At 41.1% G+C, this 16,650-nt stretch overlaps 1 pseudogene across 1 annotated transcript in view; it reads right to left on the bottom strand.

The window, feature by feature from the left end:
* The window catches only part of LOC149151006 (inositol-pentakisphosphate 2-kinase-like), a 148,245-nt pseudogene extending 135,030 nt beyond the window's left edge, over positions 1 to 13,215 (bottom strand). Inside the window, exons 1-2 of the transcript XR_016263123.1 lie at positions 12,958 to 13,215; positions 12,471 to 12,562 (exon numbers count right to left, since the gene is read on the bottom strand). The product of XR_016263123.1 is annotated as an inositol-pentakisphosphate 2-kinase-like (transcript). The remainder of the gene's footprint in view (positions 1 to 12,470; positions 12,563 to 12,957) is intronic.
* Between the last annotated feature and the right edge of the window lie 3,435 nt (positions 13,216 to 16,650).

The following is a 16,650-nucleotide window of genomic DNA, read 5'->3' as shown; positions in this document are numbered from 1 at the left end:
GACTGTGTGGATTGGGAGTTCCTCACTATGATTTTGTATAAAATTGGATTCAAGCATAGGTGTGTACAATGGATCATGGCCTGCATATCCACAGCTTCAATGGAGAGCCTACTCAATTTTTTAAGATACACAGGGGCTCAAACAAGGTTGTGCACTATCCCCTTTACTCTTCACTCTCGTCACGGACGCTTTTAGTAGAGAGAGCATTGCCAAGAAGGAAGTTGGCACTATTTCTGGTTGTGGGATCTCCAGAAACTACAATTTGTCCCACCTAATGTTTGTGGACGATATTTTATGCGCTGGAGCAGCACAAAATTCAGAGTGTGCCTCTTTCCATAGGACACTTGAGAAATTTGGCAAAGCCTCTGGGCTGTGTATCAACAAATCCAAGACTAAGCTAGTCTCGGATGATAGAGATTCAGCGGAGATTCTCAACATTTCCACATTATTCAGGACTAAAATCCGACCTATGTCTGAGGGCTTCAAATACTTTTGATGCTTCTTAAAACCCACCAATTACAAAAAACAAGATTGGGATTGGATTGTCAACAAATTCAAGAAGATGTTGACACGCTGGGATCATAAATGGTTATCGTTGGTGGGCAAGGTCATTATGACTAAGGCGTTTTTACAAGTACTACCTATTTTCTGGAGGCATCTCTTTCACATCCCACAGTCTATAATTCATGATATTGAATCCATTATTGCCAAATTTATTTGGTATGGTGTCAGCTCCTTCAGAAAGATACATCTTACGGGATTGAGTACGATTTCCAGGCCTGTCAAGATGGGCGGTTGGGGTATCCTAGACCTCAGGAGGTTCAATATTTCCCTCATGGCAACGACTTTGTGGAGGGCATTCAGGTAAAGAGGACTGTGGCAAAGCATTCTGTTCACTAAATACATTCAGAGTCAAGGCCTAGAGGAGTGGGTTGAGGCTGGGGCGCCATCGAATTCTTGCGCATTGTATATCTGGCGTAGCCTTTGACATGCAATTCTGTGGCTCTGCAGTAACCTCCGGTGGTGGGTAGGTGATGGGCAACATATACAAGTCGGAAGGGATGCCATCAAAGGAATGCAAGGCTACAATGTACTGTCGGTTCCCATAATTCATATTCTAAACCAGCGGGGAGTTCATAATTTGACTAGCCTTAGATGGGTTACCGTACACCATTTTCTATCCTGGTGTGGCCTCATGCTAGACAGCTCAGTATCTCGAACGACTTGGTAGAAGAATGGGAAGCATACCGTTGTCTACTCTCACAGGCAAGTATCTCTTTCTTCTAGTGTCCGGATCAGCTAGTGTGGGGTGGGTGAATCATGAATGATAGGATTGCAACAAAGGAAGTGTACGAATATATTTCTTCCAACATCCATCCACTTTCCTATGCAGACTGTACTACAAATTTATGGGGTTGGGAAGTTCCATTAAAATCAAGTGCTTCATTTGGTTAGTGCTCCACAACAGCATATTAACTTGGGACATTCTGCTTAGGGTGGCAAGAAGGGGAGGGATTCTCATTAATCCCGAAGGAAACATCGAAGACAGATATGCTTGGTGCCTGGGTAGGAAGAAAAACAATCAAGCTGAAGCTTATGGCTTGTTTCTCGGACTATCCTTGTGATCCGAATTGGATCCAAGAAGAGTTATCAGAGAACCATGACTGTATCAGGTCGGGACAGGCTTCAAAGAATTAAGAGCAGCGATCAGAAACACCTCTAAACAGTGGCAGTTAGCAGCCAGCGTGGAACGACGAGGACCTCAGTCAAAGCGCGTTGACCGAGGCCCATGGAGACTACGCAGGAGGCGAAACTAGCCCCTGGGAAGCCCGGATCGGGAAAAGGAGGCAGTTTTTGATGTGCGATTAGCAAAACCCCTCGAGAAGGAGAGGCCCCGAGCGCTTGGTCGCATGAGAGCCAGGAAAACCGTGGGGAAAAAGGCTAAAGGCAAAGGCGGGACCCGCGCTCCAAAAACCGGTGGTATTTATCGGGGGCACCCTTGGGCGGTAAGCAGTTTTGGCGAAAAAGGAGCGATTCCACTCAGCGCCCGACGCGTGGCAAGCGGAGGAGAGAGAAAACCGCCGCTCATCGCACGCTAACAGTCGAGCAAGTCAACAGCGCGAAATGAGCGAATGGCATCAGATTTAGGGGATCCAGATCTAACGGCTGAGATCGCGCCCAATGGGAAAGCCGAAATCGACAGGGGATTAAGCCGTGATCTATAAGAATTTGATGTCCGATTTGACCGCCAAGGTGGCAAATGACTCATTCCACGACGTAACTGAAAAACCGAACCAATGAAGCAAGCTGGCACAGTTGCAGGAGGACAAGTGGCCACTCCTTGTGAGCCTGATGATGATGCCGAGACAGGGAACTCCAAGCGAAGCTGTAGCAGGCGATCCGACGGAGGTGGAAGGGGAATCGAACAGCCATGAGATCGAATGGCTTTAAAGCCATGAACAGACAAAGCAGAAGACACCGGAAGACAGAAGACGGAGAAAGATAAGAAAGGAAAGAAGACAGAGAAAAAAAAGAAAGGACAGTGAAGCAAAAAGCAGAAAGAAGACAGAGGGTCGAGCTAAGCAAAGGCAGCGTCGAGTACCAGAGAGCTTGAGAGATTCAAGCCATCCCTGAGGGGATCTGTCAGGACTGAGCACCACATTAGGCTCCTTCGATTAAAAACTAGAGAGGTCGAAGAGCTGGTGAGGAAAAGAGTCTGTGCACTCTAGTGGCTTGGGGAATCCAAGAGCCACCCTGCCAAGCAAATTCTGTTTCATGAGACTCACATTGAGCTCCTTCATTGTAATTCTCTGCTTTAAGACACAATAAAAGAAGGCCACCACTAGGAGCTGGACCGGAGATGTAGCCCTGGAGGATAGGGTGAACTCCTTATTAAATTCTTGTGTTCTTATATTTGCTTACTGTATTTCTTTGCTGTTTTCCTTTTCAAGTGTTTGTGTATTTGCAATCTGACCGGTCCGTTGCCTAAATAACATAGACACACAACAGCACATGAGTTTGTAATACCTTCATTTAATAAATCTTTAACTAAGATCACTCATAGGGTCATTTTCAGATCAAGTGGTATCAGAGCTCTACGCTGTAAGGTTAGACAAGCTTGTGTTGGTTTAGCTGTTGAATGCTCACTAGATCAAAGCTCAAATTAGGAGAAGGAGAGTTGGTCGAAACTAATCCTAAAATTGGGAGAGTCCATCCTCGGAAGACAATGTCAGAGGAAAGTTCTGTGGGGCCAGACCCTCAATTCGTTTCCTAGCCATAAAGTCCATGGTAGAAGAAATGTATAGGGACTTTAGAAAGCATAAGGATGAAGATTCATCAGGTTCTAAACAAAACAAAGAAAAAGATGAGTCTCACTTCCATGACCACTCCAAAGGAAAAGAGAAAGAGAAAAGCTTCCTCACCCCTCCTAATAGCCCTGTGCATAACAAGAAGGCATCTTTAATCAAGCTAGATGTTAAATTTGATTTGCCTATATATGATGGAGAGTTAAATGCAGAGAAGTTGGACAATTGGATTAGACAAATTGATGTTTATTGCAGAGTACAGAACATCGATTCAGACAAGAGCAAGATTCAGCTGGCAAGCCTACGCCTAGGAGGCACTGCCTTGGTTTGGTGGGAAGGCAAAACCCAAGTTGACATGAAAAGACATGGTAAGACCATCTCTGTCTAGAGTGAATTTGTTTCTGCAATCAAAAAGCAGTTCTATCCATTGGCCTACATGCAACAACCCATGATGTGTTGGCAAACTCTTCGGCAGTCGAAAGGGCAAAGTGTGCAAGGGTACACTCAAGAATTTAGAAAGAGAGCATTGATTCTAGGAATATCATTGGACTCACAAGAGACTCTTTTGAAGTACATTGGTGGTCTACATAGCGACATGAGGCATACCATCCTCATGTTTAATCCCACTAGTATAGATGAGGTATCTGTACAAGCTACTCATCTAGAAGTTAGAGGAAAGAATGGAAATCCAGAAGTTGGGGGACCATCCCAACCCACTGCAAGCAAGAGCAAGGAGAAAAGAAAGCAAAAGTGGAAAGCAAGGAAGGCTAACACTGCATAGAAAAGCAAAGCTTCATGCACTCACTGTAAAAAGGATGGGCATGATGATGAGCATTGTTGGATTCTGCATCCAGAGCTGAGACCTAAGAAGTTCGAGGGCAAGAAGAAGAAGATTGTTGCAGCTATTCAGAAAGATTTGGGGTCAGACTCGGGAGATGAAACAACCATTGCAGCCACAGGTATAAAAGGTAAGAATTCTGAGGCATCTACTAGTAATTCTACTCAATCTGTTATTGATGAAGAAAATGAGAGAAAAAGGCATGAGCTTTTCCATATTCGAGTTGTTTCCAAATATCAAAAGATTGATACTTTGTTTGATAGTGGCTCACAAGTAAATTTAATTTCTGAAGCAATTGTAAAGAAATTGGGATTAGCAACTACACCTCACAAGAAACCATACCCATTAGGATGGTTGAATGATAAAGCACAACTACAAGTGACTAGACAGTGCAAACTCAAGTTTTCTTTTGGGTCAGCATTTGTAGATGAGGTTGAGTTAGACATAATTCCTTTGGATATATGTGGAATTGTTTTAGGAAGTCCTTACTTGTATAATAGGAAAGTTATTTTCTATAGAGCTGAGAACAAGTATCTACTTGTTAAAGATGGAATCGAATACTTTGTAAGAGCTCATAAGCTCAAGAATAATTATACTCTCATAAACTCAGGGCAGATGAAAAAAATGATAAATTCATGCAAACAATTCTTACTGATGGTTGTAAAGGAAAAGAAACCTGATAAAACCAATGTATTTGAGGGTTGTAATGCTAAACAGCAGGCTGATGTAGACAAGGTTGTTTCAGAGTATGATATCTTGTTTCAAGAACCTAAAGGTCTGCCACCTAAGAAGGAAATAGTATATGATATTATTTTGCAGCAAGATGTTCCATTGCCTAACATTGGAATGTACAGGTTGTCTGCTTTAGAGAATGCTGAAATCAAGAAGCATGTGCAGGAGTTGCTCGAGAAGGGGTTCATCAGGCCTAGCACATCACCATGTGGGTCACCAATCGTTTTGGTGAGAAAGAAAGATGGCTCGTGGAGAATGTGCATTGACTACCGAGCACTGAATAAGATAACAATCAAAAATCGTTATCCCCTTCCTCACATAGATGATCTTTTAGATCAATTGAAGGAAGTTGTTTATTTCACCAAGCTAGACTTGCACAGTGGATACCATCAGGTCAGAGTTGCAAAACAAGATGCATGGAAGATTGTTTTCAAAACAAAGCAGGGATTGTATGAGTGGCTGGTTATGCTTTTTGGCTTAACTAATGCTCCTACTACTTTCATGAGATTAATGAATGATGTACTCAGACCTTTTCTTGATGATTTTGTTATTGTGTATCTGAATGACATTCTGATTTTTAGCAAAACGTGGGAAGAGCACTTAAAGCATGTTAAGCAGACATTAGATGTTTTGAAAAGAGAAAAACTTCATGTTAAACTCTCAAAATGTGAATTTGGCAAAACATCTCTAAATTATTTGAGTCATATAGTAGGGGGTGGTGAATTGAAAATAAATCCCTCTAAAGTGGCAGTCATTGTAAACTGGACTAAACCCAAGTCTGCTACAGAAGTTAGAAGGTTCTTAGGAGCACCACAGTATTGGAGGAAGTTCATTTCTAATTTTTCCCCCATTGCAGCTCCCTTACATGCTTTAACAGGATTGAACAAAGTGTTTCAGTGGGGAGGCAAACATCAAAAAGCCTTCGACACCTTGAAAGAAAAGATTAGTACAGCACCTGTACTAGCACTGCCTGATCTGCAAAGACCATTTGAGATCCAAACAGATGCCAGTGACTATGCCATGGGAGCAGTGTTGACACAGCACGGTAAACCCATATGTTATCATTCTGAGACTTTTAGTCCTGCAGTAGTTAACTATCCTACATATGATAAAGAATTGTATGCATTAGTTCAGAGTGTGAAAAAGTGGAAACATTACTTAATGGACAAAGAGACAGTAATACATACTGATCATCAACCACTTCAATATCTACACTCCCAAACTAAGTTGCAGCAATCAAGACACTACAGATGGATTGGTTTTCTATAACAATTTCATTTAAATATCAGATATAGAAAGGGCATACATAATAAAGTTGCAGACATGTTATCTAGACCCATTATAAATGCATCTACTATACTTAAGCATAATTTTGTGCAACATGAAAGCTACACTGAACAATATGCTCAAGATATAGACTTTAGAGATGTATATGCAACTTTGAGTCAAGGCAAAAGAGTAGAAGAATTGGACTATCATGTAAAGGACCGACTCTTATACCATTGTGGGAAACTCTGCATTCCACAAACTGAGAGAGTAAAGATAATTAGAGAAGCACACACTTCTCTAATATTAGGTCACTTTGGGGTAAGTAAAACAGTTGCACAGCTGCAAAGATTTTGTTACTGGCCAAAAATGAATGAGACAGTTTCTATATATGTAAAAGGGTGTACTATGTGTGCTAAAAGCAAGCCCAGCAACAGAAAAGTAGGCTTTACACTCCATTACCAGTACCTTCTCACCCTTGGGAAAGTGTTTCTATGGATTTCATTGGGGGACTGCCTAAATCTAGAAAAGGTCATGATTATCTATATGTTGTTGTGGATAGGTTCAGCAAAATGTGTATTTTGATACCTTGTAATAAACAGATTACAACTGAACAAACTGCAAAACTGTTCTTTGAACATGTATGGGTTCATTTTGGATTACCCACTTCCATTGTATCTGATCGAGACACCCGATTTGTGGGGAAGTTTTGGTCAAGTCTGTGGGAATTGATGGACACCAAACTAAAGAAAAGCACAGCTTTTCATCCACAAACTGATGGCCAAACAGAAGTAGTTAACAGGACAGTGATCCAGTTACTCAGAGAATATTGAAACAAACATCCTAAGCTTTGGGATGAACATTTGTGTTATGTGCAGCATGCTACAACAGAGCAAAACATTCTTCTACACAAAGATCTCCTTTTGAGACCTGTTTTGGTTTCACACCAAGGTCTCCTTTGGATTTTGTCTTTAGTAAAGATACCACAGTTGAGGGACATAGCAATGTGGACAGGGTAACTAGGTTCATTGAACAAATCCAGGAGATCCACCAGGCAGTACAGGAACAGCTGGAAAAGAGCCAAGCCAAATACAAGGCTAGGCATGACAAGCATCGGATGGAGCATAGTTTCCAAATTGGTGACCAGGTCTGCCTGTATATCAGCAAGGACAGGATGCAAGGTGAAGGTATGGACCCTTCAAGATACTTGAAAAGATTGGTGAAAATGCTTTTTTCCTTGATCTACCAGCTTACATGCACATCTACTCAGTCGTAAATGCAAAGTGCTTGAGATTGTTTGAACCTTCAATGATTGAGGATCCTGAAGAGCAGAGTCAATTGCCTTCTATTGATGACCTACTACCTGAATATCTTAATGAATTGCAGGAAGACACAGTGTTGGACAGGAAGGTGAGGACAACGCACAGGGGAGATGTTGAGTACCTCAGAGTAGGGCTCAAAGGTTCAAAGTTGAGCAGTGCAAAGTGGATTGAGATTGGACAAGTGAGACAACAGTACCCTCACTTAGTCGATGCTTGAAAACCAACTTTTGGTGGTCCAAAAGCTTTTTCAGTGGGAAGGTCGTGATCCAAATTGGATCCAAGAAGAGTTATCAGAGAACCATGACTGTATCAAGTCGGGACAGGCTTCAAAGAATTAAGAGCAACGATCAGAAACACCTCTAAACAGTGGCAGTTAGCAGCCAGCGTGGAACGACGAGGACCTCGGTCAAAGCGCGCTGACCGAGGCCCATGGAGACTACGCAGGAGGCGAAACTAGCCCTTGGGAAGCTCGGATCGGGAAAAGGAGGCATTTTTTGATGCGCGATTAGCGCTAATCGCGCATCGTTGGGCAAAACCCCTTGAGAAGGAGAGGCCTCGAGCACTCGGTCACATGAGAGCCGGGAAAACCATGGGGAAAAAGGCTAAAGGCAAAGGCAGGACCCGCGCTCCAAAAATCGGCGGTATTATCGGGGGCACCCTTGGGCGGTAAGCAGTTTTGGCGAAAAAGGAGCGATTCCACTCAACACCCGACGCGTGGCAAGCGGAGGAGAGAGAAAACCGCTGCTCATCGCGTGCTAATGGTCGAGCAAGTCAACCGCGCGAAATGAGCGAATGGCGTCGGATCTGGGGGATCCAGATCTAACGGCTGAGATTGCGCCCGATGGGAAAGCCGAAATCGACAGGGGATTAAGCCGCGATCTATAAGAATTTGATGTCTGATTTGACCGCCAAGGTGGCAAATGACTCATTCCACGACGTAACTGAAAAACCGAACCGACGAAGCAAGCTGGCGCAGTTGCAGGAGGACAAGTGGCCACTCCCTGTGAGCCTGATGATGATGCCAAGACAGGGAACTCCAAGCGAAGCTGTAGCAGGCAATCTGACGGAAGTGGAAGGGGAATCGAATAACCATGAACAGACAAAGCAGAAGACACCGGAAGACAGAAGACGGAGAAAGAGAAGAAAGGAAAGAAGACAGAGAAAACAAAGAAAAGACAGTGAAGCAAAAAGCAGAAAGAAGACAGAGGGCCGAGCTGACCAAAGGCAACGTCGAGTACCAGAGAGCTTGAGAGATTCAAGCCATCCCTGAGGGGATCTGTCAGGACTGAGCACCACATTAGGCTCCTTCCATTAAAGACCAGAGAGGTCGAAGAGCTGGTGAGGAAAAGAGTCTGTGCACTCTAGTGGCTTGGGGAATCCAAGAACCACCCTGCCAAGCAAATTCTGTTTCAGGAGACTCACATTGAGCTCCTTCATTATAATTCTCTGCTTTAAGACACAATAAAAGAAGGCCACCACTGAGAGCTGGACCGGAGATGTAGCCCTGGAGGATAGGGTGAACTCCTTATTAAATTCTTGTGTTCTTATATTTGCTTACTGTATTTCTCTGTTGTTTTCCATTTCAAGTGTCTATGTATTTGCAATATGATCGATTCGTTGCCTAAATAACATAGACACACACCAGCACATGAGTCTGTAATACCTTCATTTAATAAATCTTTAACTAAGATCACTCATAGGCTCATTTTCAGATCACCTTGGCTCAAAAAAAGGGCATCAAAAAGATTCAAGTCTTAGGAGACTCAATGTTGATCATAAAGCATATGAATTATAATTCAGCAGCAAATAACATGAACCTAAATCAAATTATTAAGAGATCCCAAGGGATGATTCCCTTCTTTGATTTGGTGTCATTCTTTCACATCCTAAGAGGGAATAACCAGGAAGCAAATGAGCAAGAAAATTTGGTTTGTCAGTTGAATGCAGAAAGAAGTATAGTGAATGAGGTAGAGGAAACGACATGCATTCCCTAATCTTAGTCATGGGATCCAATTATTGGTCTGAGGATGGCATTCTTGGCTCATCCAAGAGGTTAGAAAGGAAAAACAAATTGGAAATTTCAAGGTTAGTCGCACATTATCTCTCCTTACCCCCTCTTGCTCCATTTCCTCCCTATATTCCCCCCCTCGTCCCTTCCTCCCCCTCCCCTCTTCTACCTTATCACCTCTTCTCCCCAACCCTCATCACCCCTCTTCCTCTCATCTCGTTATGCCTCCCATCCTTTTCGTTCCTCCTCCTCTCCATTTCGTTATGGCCCCCTTCTCCTTTACATTCAGCCTCCTGCTCCTCGGTCCCTGTCGCATCGGCCTTTACTTGGCCCGGCCTGTCCTTGCACCTCGTGGCAATGGTTGTCTCAGCTCGTTGTAGCAACGTGTCTGCATCCTTCACGATGGTACTACACTTGGGTTAGGGAGATCTCACAGCGTGAGAACCCAGCCCCCACGGCATAGAATCTATTGCAAAGGTCAGCAATCCAACATAGGAGATGGTAAGTTAATGGGAGAGTGTGAGAAACATTTAATCCCTCTGCTCATAATTGCTCTGGCCGCGCGTGGGAGGAAGGCGTGGGTTAGGATGAAGGACGAGGAGAAGAGATGGGAAATTATGGTGGATAGATGGGAAATTAAGGAGGAGCATTGGGATCTCAGCTCCATGAGTACCAATCTCCAGTACTGCATCAAAATCCAAACCTGCACCTTCTATTTAAGGAGTAACAATTTGATATGTTGTTATGGTTTATGGTTAATCTTTGCTCAAGTGGTCTCTGCGAAGGCCCAGCCGCTGAAGCTGGGGTCACTAAGCATTTGTTGCGGGTTTTGGGTCAAAGCACTGGCCTTCAGGGGGGTCTCTGGAGGAGTTTGTTGTTGCAAGGGGAACTTGTGTGTTGATTTGTATAGTGTTGGTTGTCTGAATGAGGTCAAGAATTGTGCAGATAAGCAGAGTCAGGTGGGGGAGTTGGAGCAGAACATTGTGAGCTTTGGGCTAAGTGTCGAAAACATTCTAGAGTTGGGGGTCTGTGGCATACTAGAAAATATCATGAGCTTGCACAGAAATTCAGCAAAGGACAGCTCTCTGTCCGATTCCTAGGGCTGTCGCAGGCCTAGGACAGCGAGGTCAAGGGAGGGCAAAGCTCGGGAAGGTGGCAGCAATAGGAATGCCTGTAAGGACTGTGTGCAGGAACATTTGGAGATTCGGGAAGGTCTGGCTATTCTACATCGATGTATCCATCAACAGCAAAAGGAGGCTCTGGCCATGCATGAGTTGCAACTCAAAAAGAAGGAATGCATCCGACAATTGGAAAATGAGGTGGATGCGTTGTGTCAGCAAATTGAGAAACTAAAGGTCAATATGGAGGAGAACAGTCAGAGCAATGAAGAAGAATTCACTGGATTGGATCTTAACAGTGCAACGCCGATGGAGGAGTAGTCGGTTCTCTCACTCAGTTTATGAAAAATGTTTTTATATGGCAAATTATAAATTTATATATTTACTATTACAGTTATGTCGAATGTATAGCCATAGGCTACTAGAAACGAGAATTTTTTTGTAGGAAGCATGGGAAAACTCTCAAGGAAGGGATGGGGAACAATTGATGTCTCAGAAGCTCTTAGCAGGCTTGAAAATATGGTGTAAAATCTTGATTTTGCAAGCGAACAAGCGCGATTTATATATATAAAAACACTACGCATTCTGGTTAAAAAAAACTTGGGACATTCTGCTGAAGAAAGGATTCGTGAACCCTAGTAGATGTTCCCATTGCAAGATTGATTCTAAGGACTGCTTCCACCTATTTCTACATTGCCCCTACGCTGTTGCCATTTGGACCAAGGTTCCTCTTCTTCTATGTGTCAATGTTCATACAAATCGCTCCTCCATCCATGCCTGCATTGGGTCCTGGACTCTCCAAGCTAAGGCCTACAGGGCAGTTCCTCTATATGTCATGTGGGGTATTTATATGTCATGTGGGGTATTTGAAGATCTTGAAATAAACTTATTTTTGAAGGCATTTCTCCATACACAAAGGCGGCTTCCGTGAGGATCGTCGCATATTTCATGGAAGTAGGTCCCTCGGTTCCCAAAGCTACATCCAGATCAATTTCGATTGTTGACTTGGACTGCAGATTTCCGATTTGCTACTTTGATGGTGCCTCCTCTAGTGGTCTTTGCAGTTGTGGAGTGTTTCTCCAACTCAATCCCATTGTTCAATATCGATTTCATTGGTCTGGTGGCTTTGGGGACAATTGTCGGGCAGAATTGTTAGCATTATGGAGAGCCCTTCAATGCTCTAAGTGGCTGGGCTTAGACAAATTCCTGATCATTGGGGATTATCTCTCAGTGATCCAGTGGGTTCAGGGACGGCATGCCTTTGAGGTACCATCTCTTTGCAATTGGATACAGATGATCTCCGAGCTGAAGGCAACTTTTATTGAGGTCACCTTTCAACATGTCTTCCATAAGCAGAACAACGATGCCGATATTCTATCAAAGCGTGGCGTGTCTCTGCATCCGGGCATATGTTTTTCGAAATGCTAGATAATGGATCGATTTGTGGACAGGAGAAGATCAAAATTTAATCTCTGCTTCCTTACAGTTTTGCTTTTGTCATCTGATACTTCTGCACGCTATTATCCTTTCTGGCTCATCCCTTCCGTATTACAGATTTTGTAGTCTTTCCAGAGTATTGTCATCATATTTACCTCTCTCAGAGACAGGGTTTTTTGTCTGCATAGTAGGTTATGTAGCGCTCCAGAGTAGTTATTAGACATCAGTGCGGAATATAGCATAGATAAAGACCGAAGCATATGTAAAACATTCTCTATTTAATATATGAATCTTCTGTTTTTTTTCTACTGCAAAAAATGGACACATATTTTCATTAAATCCTAGGGAAAACAGTGAGATGATAAGGTTAAACACAACTTTCATTTACACGACCACTGAAAACGACCATTGGACATCATATTGAAATTCATTTGTAATACTAACCATTTGGATCTTGAGAGTAATTTGCCGCAACGCCCATCACGCGCCATCAGACATATTAGTGACAGGAAATCCCAACTCCATGATTAAAATTTCTGCAAAAAGAGTCGTGATGGGAAAAAATTAAAACATACAAATAAAATATACCATTCTTCCAATGTTTAATGGGCTAAATGATACGCTGTTCTATAAGCTTCTCGGGGCACCAAGGAGCTATACGCTATTCTATAAGCTTCCCGGGGCACCATGGAGCTGGATTTTGATGTTTTGACAGCCAACAAACTAGCTTCATCCCACTCATGATGACATGCTCGCAAAACGCGAATGAGTAAAACAAAAAAGAATGGGCAAAGTAGTCAATAACCCTTCCCCATTGCCATGAATCGCTTACAGCCTCAAACAACTTAAATCTTACAGTTATGGATGGCACGTGAATGCAGGCGAAAACAGTAATAGATGGTAATTACAGACTCAACAAATTAAAACTTACAGTTATGGATGGTACGTGAATGCAGGCGAAAAGATATATTTCTGACAGTAATAGATGGTAAGTTGGCGCAGGATAGGATATATATATATATAGCTGGGTTAATGCAATTGCCAGCTGCTCCAGTCGACAACCGTGATTGACCACGTTGCACTATTGAAGCCTGGAGTGAGTAAATTTACGAGCTGGCATGGCAGTCATCTCGTATTTGAATGACCTAGATTTGTGGAAGCGAAAATCTATTTTCTCGTCTCATATAAGTTACAAGGAAAATGTTACCAGGAAAATAACCCATCTTTATTACCATGGAAAATGAATATCAATAAAACCATAAGGAAAATAACGCATCTTTCTCTCATGGAAAATGAATATCAATAAAACCATAAGGAAACTAACGCATCTTTCTCCCATGACCATAAGTTACCAGGAAAATAACCCATATTTTTATAGTGGAAAACAATATCAATAAAACCATAAGGAAAATAACCCATATTTCCCTCATTTTTATCATAAGTCTGTGAATATCAAAAAATTGTAAATGTAATTAATTTTAGATGAAATGATCATTAACTTTAGAATTTTGTCTATGATATAATTTCTTTTCGTTGAGATTGTAATTTTTTCTGGTTGAAAATATGTTTTTGAATGCTTAAATATATTTAGTTTTTTGAAAAACATTTTTGGCAATCTAATTCTACACATTAAATAACTTAAATTTATCATTCTAAAAATCTATTTCCATCACATTTACTCTCAAAAGAGTCATTTCTTTTATTAATTAGGCTATCCTCAAAATAAATAACCCATTCATTTCTAGTTGCAATTATAAGTGGTGAAAGAAATGGTATAATTTTTTATTAATTTTATTTCTGCATAATGTGAAACATTTGACATCCCAATAAACATGTTTAATAATTTTGGTTGGGTAAAAAATATTATTTAAGTATGAAGAGTTATTTTCAAATTTTAACACTTCTTAGTATTAGTAGACTTTTTTACAAGCCCTAAATGCATTTAATACTATTGTGACTTAATTGATCTTAGTTGGACTGAAGATGTATGAGGAGGATCCTTGTATGACACTTTTGTGTTCTTTGCTACATTCATGAGACCACCTGGTAATGCCCATTCAAAGCGCTATAAACACATTAATGCTCAATGATATTGTGGTTGCTTTACTCAGAGGAATTGAGGTGGAAAGCTTTTGAATCCACCAATGAGGCCTTTGTGGAGATTGAATGAGAAAGGCAAGAAGAGAAAAGGAGAGATCCAAATCCTTTAGGAGACATAAGTCTCTTGGAAAATCCACGGTAAAATGTTGGAACCTTAGCAAGGTAGAACATTACAAAATGCCATTTGTAGGGAAGGGAAGAAGAAGAATAATAAAGAAAAGAAAGATTATGATGGTGAATCTTAAAAATATTCCCAAGAGGATGGTGGAGATGCATTTGTTACAGCTTTGACAACTCATGGGGTGTAGAGTGCATACTTGGTAGACTCTGAAGCTTCCTTCCATACAACTTCCCATCAACATTAGTTTTTAGTGTATGAGCAATTTGATGGTGGGATGGTATACCTTCATGATAATTCTCCTCTCAACATAGTTGGTCATGGTTAGAGTCTTGATCAGATTCTGTGATGCCAAAGTAAAGGAGATTAGTGGAGTTTTGCACATTTCGGACCTAGCATGAAACTTACTATGAGTAAGTAGACTTAATGATGCAACGTGTAGGTTTTTTTCTCTAACATACGGTCTAAGACGGCTTGAGGAACGATGGTATTATAAGAGGGTGTTTGTGTACGAACTTTGTTCCAATCTCATGTGTGTTATTGACTGTAATATTAGATCTATAATCTCTATAGCTTAAGAATATGAACCTCCTAAGGAATATCTTGCTTCAGAAAGCAAGTTACAACATAGAATACAATGACATGGCACCAAGATTGGACCATATAGGTGAGAAATGCCTATTAGCTTTGAAAAACAAAAGTATTGTCAATGGATTTAATGATTACACTCTTGAATTTGATTTCTTTGAGCATTATATGGAAAATGAAGCCACGTTCATTTTTATTCTAATTGTGACAAATATTTTGCATTATACCTAGGGGTGGATAATATGGGGTACCCAAGGGCATAATGTGATATAAAAGGGGGACCACAATTTGTAAGTTTAGTAAATAAAGCCCATAAGTGGTTACCTGCATAAATTATGATTGTAAGTGGTTGAACCTCATTATAAAAAGGGACCACAATTAGCTAGTTTAATTAAGGATGATGAATAAATGGGCCATAGTGTTGAAAAGTGTAACTAGGTTATGTCTTCATAATGACATGTGTAATTGTGATTTTTATGAATTGATGTAAAGAAGAAAAATAAAATTATTATTGTAATGCTTGTCTCATGGGTTTCATGAGCAAGGAATTTCATTTTTAGTGATGGCTCCCATTGTGAGCCTTTAGGATTTGTCATCTTGTCATAAAAGTCAAAAAGAGTCAATGTCATGTATGAAGGACCCTTCTTGGGCATATTACATTTTGTATGAGTCATTAGACAAGTATAAATAGCCCTCCAAGACCAAGCAAAGTCTCCTCCTCAAGTCGACTTCAAGAAGGATAATTATATCTCCATCAAATGACACGTCAGCCTAACTTGCAGTTATCTCATCTCATTATGAGGCTACAAAAACTATATATAGGGCAGTTCGTCTCCATTTCATAACATAATTTCGGTGAAGGTATGAAACAGGAAAAAGTATGAAGTTTGTAAGGGAAGCATATTATCAATAAATATATATATATATATATATAAACCGAGCTCCTTTTCAAGTATATTTTTAGGTCTATTTCCCCTACACATGTGAGGAAGTAAGAGTTTGATTGCAGTAAAAGGAACCGAGAAGAATTACAGTCCCCTTGAGCAGTCGAGTTGGTAGTAGGGCAAGGTTAAGAGGAAGTTGAGGGAAGCTAGAAGGAATCACCATGCAAAGAAGGCCTAATTCAAGGAGGTCGAAACTAGTAAAGGTCTGAAGCAGCCGAAGTTGAAGAGAAGTCGAGAAGAAGGAAAAAGCAGAAGGTTGACTATCGTTGACTCAAGGAAGAAGGAATTCATCAAGGGAGCTTTGTGTCTTGGTCTTGGAGTGGCAAATAGGTCAAGGGTCTTGGTCTTGGTATTCGTCAATTGGAATCTCTATAAGAAGAAGAATTTGTTCAGGCTTTCCTCTCAAAGAGTGAGAGGTTTTGGCCTTGGTTGATAGCCTATATTATGTGTCTCTTATATATTTATGGTTTAGGCATTGGTAGTAGTTTGATGAAGAAGAGCACTAATAACCTAATTAAAAGAAGATCATAATCTAAAGAAGTAAAAAGGACTCACAAGAAGTTACTAATAGAAGATAAATCACATAATTGTTATGCCCTAGATTTCTTAACATGGTATCTAAGCTAACGTGACAAAGTCAAGGAAGGGAATCTTATAAAGGGACACTCAAGGATCAAATCTTGAGAAGGACATTAGAACAATTTGAAGGATATCGAAGTGAATTCATGATCTACAAGAAAGCATCAAAACCTTAGATTTCTCCCATCGAAGACATCATGAAGAAGTCATTATTGATCCTCATCAGCAAGGCTTCACCATCAAAAGGGATCTCCCTCTCTGTGAGATCAAGAATCATTATTGAAGAAAACTACCT

This window comes from Pinus tabuliformis, chromosome 9, assembly GCF_031772625.1.
Source record: "Pinus tabuliformis cultivar Carrire ecotype Pingquan chromosome 9, CPIR1, whole genome shotgun sequence".
In the NCBI taxonomy this organism is placed as follows: domain Eukaryota; kingdom Viridiplantae; phylum Streptophyta; class Pinopsida; order Pinales; family Pinaceae; genus Pinus; species Pinus tabuliformis.
The sequence above is the reverse complement of the archived record's forward strand: the minus strand, read 5'-3'. Positions and strand labels throughout refer to the sequence as shown.